The sequence below is a fragment of the Linepithema humile genome, chromosome 6 (assembly GCF_040581485.1).
Source record: "Linepithema humile isolate Giens D197 chromosome 6, Lhum_UNIL_v1.0, whole genome shotgun sequence".
In the NCBI taxonomy this organism is placed as follows: domain Eukaryota; kingdom Metazoa; phylum Arthropoda; class Insecta; order Hymenoptera; family Formicidae; genus Linepithema; species Linepithema humile.
Window position 1 is genome coordinate 11891221 of NC_090133.1, and position 11038 is coordinate 11902258.

Genomic DNA, 11038 nt, shown 5'->3' on the forward strand with positions numbered 1-11038 from the left:
TGATCTCAGTATTTAACGGATAATCACAGTAGAATGAGTATAAAAATGGGATGATACGCAGGATATCGTGTGCTGTTAGGGTTTCAATGTTATTTTAACACTTCTATTTGCTGCAAGTTCAACACAGTTACAATAGTTTTAATTTGATGAAATCTTATGTTTAAAATAACATTATAATGATAAAGATTTTGTGTTGTTATAATGTTTTTTTTATATTATTTTAATATTAAATTTATAAGAAAGAAATATTATAAAACTATTTTATAGAATTATATATAAAGTGAAAATAATCGATATTAATATTTATGTAACTAACATTAAGTTTGCAGATAAGTAATGCCAAAATTCTTTGCGAGAGAAAGCCCTATTGTATATAGCTATCTCTATCCTCAATGTAAGCTTCAACTCGTATGAACGCGCAACGTATTGCCAAATGCAGTATTGCCAATACTGAAAATCTATAAGATATATGACATGATATCAACTATGGTATAAAAACAAGGGTATGCTCATTATTTATTTAAAACTGGTCTTGTGCCGCGCATGTTCTTGACTACGTACCATTTCGGTATACGCGGATTGGTTGGTTTTGATGCGAGAACGCGATTGGTTGTTCTCGGCCGTAATTCATATAGCGTCCATGCATAGCACAAATCGAAGAGCTAAAGTTTTTACGATGACTTGTACAGTGAAAGGATGCGGTAATTATTTGGCAAAAACGAGGAAAATTGAGAAAAGTAATATTAAATATTTTACTTTTCCAAAAGACCTCGAAATTGCTGAACAGTGGCGCAAAGCATGCGGAAAAGATGTGAACGTTCAAACTGGTAAGTTTTGTTATTTATTTATTTATTAAGAGCAAACACTCTTTTTACAACAACTATTACAACTTTTTGTTCTTAATCCCTAACGGTAAACGCCTTTTAACTTCGCGAAAATATTTTTTATTAGTAGCTTTACTTCGTAGTTAACCTAAAAAATTTAGTTATAGAACTAAAAGTTCGCAGTAAAATTGTAAAAATTTACAGCAAAACTTTAAATTTAAAGTATTTTTGCAACTTCTAAAAAACGTTTTCCTGAGACATTTCTTCGTGGAATGTATTTGCAACTGACTTGTTCCCTTTATAAGGAATTGTTGTAAGCAAATTATATACCGACACTATGCAAATTGTACACCAACATTGTTAATAATATAAGTTTATTTTTTTGTTTGTCTAGCTAAGATATGTTCTAAGCATAGAGATATAAGACTAGAGGGAGCGAACGAGCTGAAAGAGCGATATAGCGATAGAAAGAGAACGCTGCATAAGGGCCCCTCTGTCTTTGTTTATGTGCGCATGTGCAGATCATGGAATATATGCGTGCGGAGCGTGCGCATATGTAGTAGATCGTGGAAAATTGTGTATCTCTGCTTGTATTTGGTTCTGTATGTTATTTTCTAGATAATTACATAACTTTTACAATTAGCGCGAGACACTAGTGTCTCTTGATTGATTACTAAGATGACAAAAAAATGCTTCATATGCAAAATAGAAGCATCTCCTATTTCCAATCGTAGTTTTCACTTGTAAGTACATATTAATATTTCTAACCTCAAAATGTAATAAAGTATATATTTAATAATAAATTATATTTCATAAGTCATTTCAAATATATATTTTATAAGTTTTATAATTCTTAATACGAACAGGTTTCCGAAAAATGAATTAATAAGAAAAAAATGGATGGATGCTATAAATTTATCAACGTCTCCAAACTTCAAAACTACATATATATGCAGCGATCACTTTGATGACAAATTGTTTTATTATTCTGATGAATTGAGAAGCAGAAAACGATTACGACCAGAAGCTGTTCCGGCAAACATAAATGTAAATCAATCTTATTTGTCAACAGAGAATATTACAAAAGAGAATATTACAAAAGAGCTAGTAACAGAGAGAGTATTAGTTAGCAGTGTTAATAGACTAGAAAATAATATATTAAAAGAAACAAATTTAGAAACAAATAAAGATTGTGATAAAGAGATTAAGATATGTAGAGAAAAGATGCCTGTGAATTCTCTTGATGAAGGCTCTTTAAATGAGCAAGATTGTTCATATGAACTGAATAATAGTAGTGTAAGCAATGATACAAACAGTAGAAAAAGGTAAGTAATTATCTTTTACAGTAATAAGAAAGTATATATAAAGATGCTATAGATAATATTATTACAAAATATCACAATAGAAATACTTGATATTTTTATTTTCAATATAATTACATTAAAGATAAATGTAAAAAATTTAAATTTTAGGAAAAATTCATTAACGAATAACAAAGCTGTAAAAAGAGTTCGCTTTATGAATTGTTACAAAACAGAATATATTTCTCGAGAAGACTTTGTTTCTGATGAAGCTTGGAATCGATTCTTAAGGTTCACAACTTATGAAAGATCTAAAATAGCAGCTGCACATAACAAAAACTCACGCAGAGAAAAAAAAATAAAAAGTTTAAAAGTTTTGATAAAAGATTTGAAGAGAAAAGGAGAATTTAATGCTGCCAAATATTTAAAGGTTCTATAAGATTAATTATATAATGTTAGTAATATATATATCATAAAAATATATACGCTGAAAAACAGGTTCTGGTTAAATGAAGAAATTCTGGTTAAAAATCGACGAAACAATTTACTTGTATAATGCATACAAGAATTCTTGTAAGCATTATACAGAATTGTGGTAGATTCAACCAGTAATTCTGTTTCGTCGATTTTTGAACGGAAGTTTTGTTAATGCAACAAGAATTGTTTTCCAGTGTATAATAAATATATATATATATATATATATATATATAATGAAAAAATTAAATGATTAAAAAAACTATATACCGTTTATCTCGCAGTTTATGTACATATATCAGTACTATACAATTATATTATGCAATAGCATTAGGTAATTTATGAATTTTAAAATAAAATTGTATATAACGGTTTTAAGTAAGAAAAAAATTATGTAACTAAACAATTGTATATAAAATAGAATTCTCTTAAAATCTTAATAATTAATTTTGATTACAATGTTATGATCATTAATTTTTATAATAAGAATATGTATTTATATATGTATTTATTATTGTAGATTATACATAATATATATAATATATAAATGTATAATAGAAATTTGAGTTTCTATTGTATATTAATATTATATAATATGTATATATAATCTTTTTATATTACTTTTAATAAAAAAGTATATAAAATTTATTTAATACTTGTATTTTATAGGATTTGCCACCACATGTACAAGAATTATTAATACGCACGAAAGAACGCAAACAAACAGCTCTGTTTCCTGCTAATCTAAAAAACTTTGCTAGAACTCTTCACTTTCATTCACCAGCTGCATACGAAGCAGTTAGACGTAGTTTTCTTAATTGTTTACCTCATACTAAAACACTTAATAGTTGGATCTGTTCAAAAAGATACAAACCGGGGATTTCCGAAGAAATTATTAATAATATCTCTAATATTGTTAAGCAAGAATCAGAGAAAGGTAAAAAACTTGTTTTTAATATAACTTTTGATGAGATGAATATTAAACAACATAAAGAGTGGGATAGAAATACACATTCATGGAAAGGTCTTGTATATTTCGGTGGACAACTAGACGAAATAAAGAAAAATGGACAGCTTAAAATTGCCACTAAAGTATTAATTTTTATGTTAGTTAATATAAATGGCGGATTTAAAACTCCGGTAGCCCATTATTTGATTAATTCTTTGAATGGCGTAGAAAAATCGATTCTTTTAAAAGATTTATTAATAAAACTAAATGAAAAAAGTATTAATGTAGTCAGTGTAACATTTAACGGTGATAGAGCCCATAAAACAGCATGTAACTTATTAGGCGCTAATTTAAATTATAAAGATAAAGATCATTTTAAGCCATATTTCGAACATCCAGGAAATTTAAAACCTGTTTATATTTTTTATGATCCTTGTCATTGTCTTAAACTTATTCGAAATTATTTCGCTACAAAAGGTCCAATTATTTATAATCACAACGAATATATACGCTGGGAATTCATTAAAAAATTGCATAACATACAAGAGCATGAGAAGTTGCATTGTGCTTGCAAAATTCGAAATAGGCACGTATATTTTTACAATGAAAAAATGAAGGTCTTCTTGGCTGCTCAAGTTTTAAGCAATAGTGTCTCAGCTGCTTTAAGATTCCTTGAATTTGATCTAAAAAATCAGGATTTTGTAAACGCTTTTCCAACAGCAACATTTTGCAAAAACTTCAATGATATATTTGACTTATTAAATGTTCGAAATAAATTTTGCAAAACACCAGGCCGAATGAGCATAACTAACGATTCTTTACCAGAATTAAAAAAAAAAGTTGAAGAATACGTTCAATATATTGAACAATTAGAAATTAATGTAAAAATTAAAACATCAAACAAAGAAAATTCTGTCAGTAATATAGATGCAAATATTATACGTAAATCAGTTGTTCATAGTGATTCTGTAAGTACAGGTTTTGTGGGTTTTATTATTTGTTTGAGAAACATCTACACTCTTGCTAATTATTTAATAGAAACTAACATTATTCAATATATGTTAAGCTATAAACTATCACAGGATCATATCGAAATGTTTTTTTCATCAATAAGAAGAATGAATGGACATAATAATAATCCGACTACAACTCAATATATGTCTGCGTATAAAAAATTATTGCTCAACAATTTGAATATTATCATTTCTTCTTCTGCAAATTGTTCTCCGTTAGATGAAACATTACTGATTTCTGAAGGAAAATTTTACAAATATTAATAATGAAAATTCAAAAATTATTTCGAAAAATACAGTATGTGATTTTATGAAGAAACAAGACGAAACTCCTTGTAAAGTAAAATTTACTTCCACTCAAATTAATGATTTTCTGCAAAATAACAACTATATTTTTAAAGATAATTATAGCAAAAGTGAAGATTGGTATTCTTCTGAATACGCAGAAGAAATCATTAAACATACAGCTGGTTGTATTATTCATATTTTAAAACGTATTATTCATTGTCAAAAATGCTGTGAACTATTAGATGGAGCCAATAGTACTTTCAAATCTAAATTAACAATTTTAAAAAATCGCGGAGGCTTAAATTTTGCATCTAATGATGTAAATTTTATTTGCAAATGTACAGAAAAAATTATACGTCAATCTGAAAATTTATTAGCTAAAAACATTAATACAAACATAATTATTAAAACATTAGAAATTTTGCCTAGTACAATTTTAGATGATAATAAACATTTTCTCGAACAAGAACCCTTTATGGACCACCGTAATCAATTAATTTTACTCATAATACAAAAATATATAGATATTCGTTTGAAACAGGAAAGTAATATTTTAAACGATCAAAGACAAAGAATACGAATGTAAAATAATAAGCTCACGATTTTCAGTGGGCAATAGCAAGATTTTCTATTTTTATAAATATTTATATAGTAATGTGCATATTTATATATTTTTATAAATATTTAATAATGTGCAATTTATTTTTGTTTGTACTGTGATTTAAAGAATGTAACTATTATATATATATATATTTACTAATATATAAAAAACAATATGTAATTGTAATAAATTTTATTTTATTATTATATATATCAGTATATTTATATACAATTCCATATTCAAAAAAAGTTATATTTTATAGTAAACTGTTTGCTGTAATAAGTTTGTAATTTTGAGAATTTTTCTTTAAGGTTATCTTTTCAAACTGTTCAAGAGGTTAGAACCTAAATGCGTTAAGGTGCAATTTCACGTAGCGTCAAAAAGCTAGCGGCTACCCCCACTCTGTGATACATTTCCTCTCAATAGTAAGCTGCCGATAAAACGCCAGCCGCTAAACGCCCGCTACTTTTTCATGGAGCGACAAATCGCTAGTCGCTGTGGATTTATATTTTCTGTATTTTTTAAATTTTTTCTATAGATTTAAATTTGTGTATGAAACTGACAATTAGGATGCGTGTCAAAGTGCATTTAAACTGTCCGAACAGTATTTTATCGACAACATTACAAAATACATTGCCATCAGTAATAGCTAAAGAGATTAAGAAACGACGAATACTGGTGTTGTGTGCAATTATGCGAAAATTGCAAAAAAATGAAAAGAGACCGTACAGGAAGAAGCAATACTGGGTAGCACCATATCTAAAGGATCGTCCAGAGCACAGTTTTTATTATGTGTCAATTCCTAAACTGACCATAGAGAATGGAGTACGATTCCACAATTATTTCCGAATGTCCGCAACACAATTTGAGGAATTGTTATCTATTGTTGGACCGCTATTGATAAAAGAAAATGTTATTCGAGAGCCCATACAACCGAAAGAACGTTTGATAATAACATTAAGGTTTGTAAATGTTAAAATTACTGCAAATTTTATACAAGAAACTTGTTCACTGCTTTGATATTGTTTAAATATTATATATCTTTGTATCTTTGCAATGTTCTAGGTATCTTGCTTCTGGCGATTCAATGACGTCAATGTCATACCAGTATCTAGTTGGGGTAACAACAGTTTGTAATATTATTCGAGAGACATGCGAAGCAATTTGGAGCAATTTGTGTCCTTTGGTTTTATCATCAGTATTGTCGGAAGGAGACTGGCTCGAAATTGCAAATGATTTTGAAGAATTGTCCAATTTCATTCACTGCATTGGTGCTATCGATGGAAAACATGTAACAATTCAAGTATGTGTTCCAATGTTCACTGTCGTTGTCGTTGAAACTCATTTTTTGTTGATACAACTGATACAACATTCAAACCAATTCAAACACGTCAATTTTTCGCTCGAGTTGGGCCTTTCCGAACTTCAAGCGGCAAAACGACGCATCGACCAAAAGCGCCAGAGTGGGAAGAGCCGCTAGCGTTTTGACGCTACGTGAAATTGCACCTTTATAGACAATGAGCAGCGCAAAAGCGCATGCGCGTATAGACAAAGACAGAGGGGCCCTTATGCAGCGTTCTCTTTCTATCGCTATATCGCGGCCTCTTACGTGCTAGCATACGACTCGCTCCCTCTAGTCTTATATCTCTATGATTTCCAGTGTCTTCGCCAGTATCTGGTGATGCTTCATCATCCACAGTATCCACAGATAATAAAGTGTTGCCATTTTCTAAAATGTAAGTTTTATAAGACACAATGTAATAAAAAAAGCATTAAATCATAGTAAATCTTTGAAGAAATTTACAATTATATACTTACTACTTACAATTATATATACTTACTTTATTAATTTTATTTTATATTTTCAGAGAAGACATTTTACTCGAGAACGCTGCGATGAAAGCAAAGGTTTACGAACTTGAACAACGGATAAAAACAGAAAATGAACGCTTCAAAAACAGAATGTATGAGCTGCTGGGAAAATTTTTTACTCCAGGACAGATCCGACTTCTGTTAAATCCATCATTGAGTAAAGTCAAGTGGTCTTCCGTAGACATCGCAAATGCTGTATCGTTGCGGTGTGCAAGCCCAAATGGATACCGATACATGAAAAATGTCATGAAAATACCGCTTCCTGGCTTGTCAACACTTCGAAGGTGGGCAAACCGAGTTCGTATTGAGACAGGTGTTCTTTTTGTTGTGCTTGATGTGATGAAAGCTAAGAAAAAATGCATGTCTAATGTCGAAAAACTAGTTGTGCTTACATTTGACGAAATGTATTTAAGTAATAAAATAAGTATAGATCGGGAAACAGAACAAGTTATTGGTCCTCATAGGACCTGTCAATGCGTAATGGTACGTAGCCTTTTCTCGAGCTGGAAACAGCCTATTTATTATCAGTATGATAAATCGATGGATGTAAGCACTCTTTTTGAGATCATTTCAAAATTGCATGATTCTGAATATACAGTGGTAGCTGTAACGAGTGATATGGGACCAGGAAATATGAAATTGTGGTTGGAATTAGAGATTGGCATGCATCCTAAAAAATGTTATTTTCAGAATCCAGTTTGCAATGACTTGCAAATATTTGTGTTTGCAGATATGCCGCATCTATTGAAGTTGCTAAGAAATCATTTTCTTGATGATGGTTTCTATTGGAAAGGAAAAAAAATAGAAAGCTCAGTTATTCAGAAATTGATATCTTTAAATTCTAAAGATTTGAAAATAGCACACAAAATTACAGATGATCATTTAACCGTACAAGGTTCAGATAGGCAAAAGGTTTTGCCTGCTGCGCAGCTACTGTCTAATACAACAGCACATGCAATAAGATGGTGTTCTGAAAAAGGCTTTTTGCAAAACATTGAGGTTCAAGATACCGTTATGTTTATTCAGCTCTGCAATGACTGGTTCGACGTATTTAATGCTAAATCCAAGTTTTATAAAGTAGAAGGAAAATGTGCTTATGGTGTGCATATCCAGAAACAAAATGAAATATTAGATCAAATGACTGCATTTATAAGCGAATGCCGAATCGGAAAGCATAAGAATATATTGAGCTTTCAAAAAGGAATTTGCGTAAGCAACATTTCCTTGCAACAGTTACTGCCGTACTTACAGGAGAAATATGACACCTACGATATTTCTTACATAACGACGTACCGCTTAAACCAGGACTTACTGGAACACTTCTTTTCTTTTATCCGATCATTGGGAGCCACTTACGATCACCCGAATGCTCTAGACTTCAAATTTCGTTTAAAGCGCTATATTTTAGGTAAACATTCAAGTGATTTGTTATCATCAAAATCAAATATTCAAGAAAGCGAAGAAATCGACCATTCTTCTCCCGATCTTGACGAATCTTTGTTAATAAATATGCAAGCATCGTTAGATAGTAGGAAACAAATCAATGAAGAAGAATCTATGCATTGCTGCAATAAATCGTGCGTATGCGAAAATAATAATTGTATTTCATTTGAACTATGTTCTTTCACTCCAACTTATGAAGAAGAACAGCTATTGTTATCGTTAGATAAATTAGATATAAGTGACATCATAGAAGAAGAGGCATTAAAATATGTAGCAGGATACGTTGCATTTTGGTTTAAAAACAAATATAGCACACTAGGTTTAGAAACGAGACACATGGATGTTCCCAGCGATATAAGTTGGCTTCAATTTATTTCACGCGGAAAATGTATGTATCCCTCGGAACAGTGATTGCAGATTGCTAGGATAGTAAATACAGAATTTGAAAAATTCCACGGTACAATTCTACGTAAGGAAAAATATATTTTTAAAACTTTGTACAACTTAATATCACCCAAACTACACGCCGATATTCCGAAAGAGGTGATATTATGCCTAATTAGGACTAGAACTTATATTAGAATTAACAAAATAAATAAAGAACTTGTTGCTTCAAAACTAAGAAAACGAAAAAAAAATTAATTAAATTTACTAATAAAAAAATAAAATTCTAGTATTAATGTGTGTGTGTGTGTTGATTAATCCTATACCTGCATTTAAAATTAGATTATTTCTAATCCATTATTCACACTAATCAAATTAATATATTATTTAACCAAAAATTCTTTTAAAATTACTAATGTCAAATTTATATGCTTTAAATTTGGCGCTTGTTATGACGTAATCAAGAACAAAACCGCTGATTGGTCATGCGCATGAGCATACCCTTGTCTTTATACCATGATATCAACTATAAATTTTCAGCACTGGCAGCAGTGAATTTCGGAACGCAGCGTATGTGTAATCCTTCTCGGCAGCTGATGTGTGCAAGCACGTGCATTAAATCACGCCAGTATTTGATTATATAGGTGAGTAAAAGAATATTAGAAAATATGTAGATTTTCATACTTTATACCTAGACAGCACAGCATATCTAAAACTTATTTAGGACAACAGGACGTCTTCTGAATATCCTGTTCATGTATTTGGATATATGTTAAAAACCTTTCCAAAAAAATGTCGTATATATTAGTAAAAACCTTTCAAAAAAACTGTCTTATATATTAACCCTTTCAAAAAAACCTATCCTACATTTAAAAAATCTTTCAAAAAAAAGATGTTATAAATATTTAAACTTTTCAAAAAAAGCTAACTACAAATATGAAAAATACAAAATATGAAACTTTTTACAAAAAAATGTGATATCAGAAAATGACGCCAAGTAGGACTAAAGAACTATGGAAAAAGTTGTAAACTATTTTTATAAAGACTCTTGTATATAAAGCTGTCATATATATTAATGTTAAATAACTAAATAACTAAATAAATAACTAAATATTTAATTTACTTCTTTGATTGGAGTGTAGATTTTATCCTAAATAGTTTAAACCAATCGGAGAAGCAGATTTAGTTTTCTGATTAATATTAGATAACTTTTGTTTAGTACGCGTACCAAATATTTAATCTACTTCTTTGATTGGTGTACATTTTACCCTAAACAGTTTAAACCAATCGGAGAAGCAGATTTAGTTCTGGTTAACGTTAGATAGCTTAAACCAATCGGAGAAGCAGATTTAGTTCTGGTTAACATTAAATAGTTTAAATCAATCGGAGATTATAAAAATAAATAAGTTAATACGTAAAAAACAAAAAAATAAAAATATTAGAAAATAAAAATATTTAATTAAGAAATGAAAAAAATATATTAAAAAAATTAAAATAAAAAGATTTTTTTCAAAATGCAAAAAACACTTGGCGCTGCTATATTGAACTAGATTGTTAACTTACATGATGTCAACTTATTATTACATGATGTCAGTACACTGAATTACGTTGCTAACTTACATGATTAACTTATTTGTCAATTACATGTGTCAATTACATGATGTCAATTTATTACATTATTATTCCTTTTTATTCCTTTATAATATTTTGAGGTTGTAGCAGCGCCAAGTTTTTTTTTGCATTTTGAAAAAAATCTTTTTATTTTAATTTTTTTAATATATTTTTTTCATTTCTTAATTAAATATTTTTATTTTCTAATATTTTTATTTTTTTGTTTTTTACGTATTAACTTATTTATTTTTATAATCTCCGATTGATTTAAACTATTT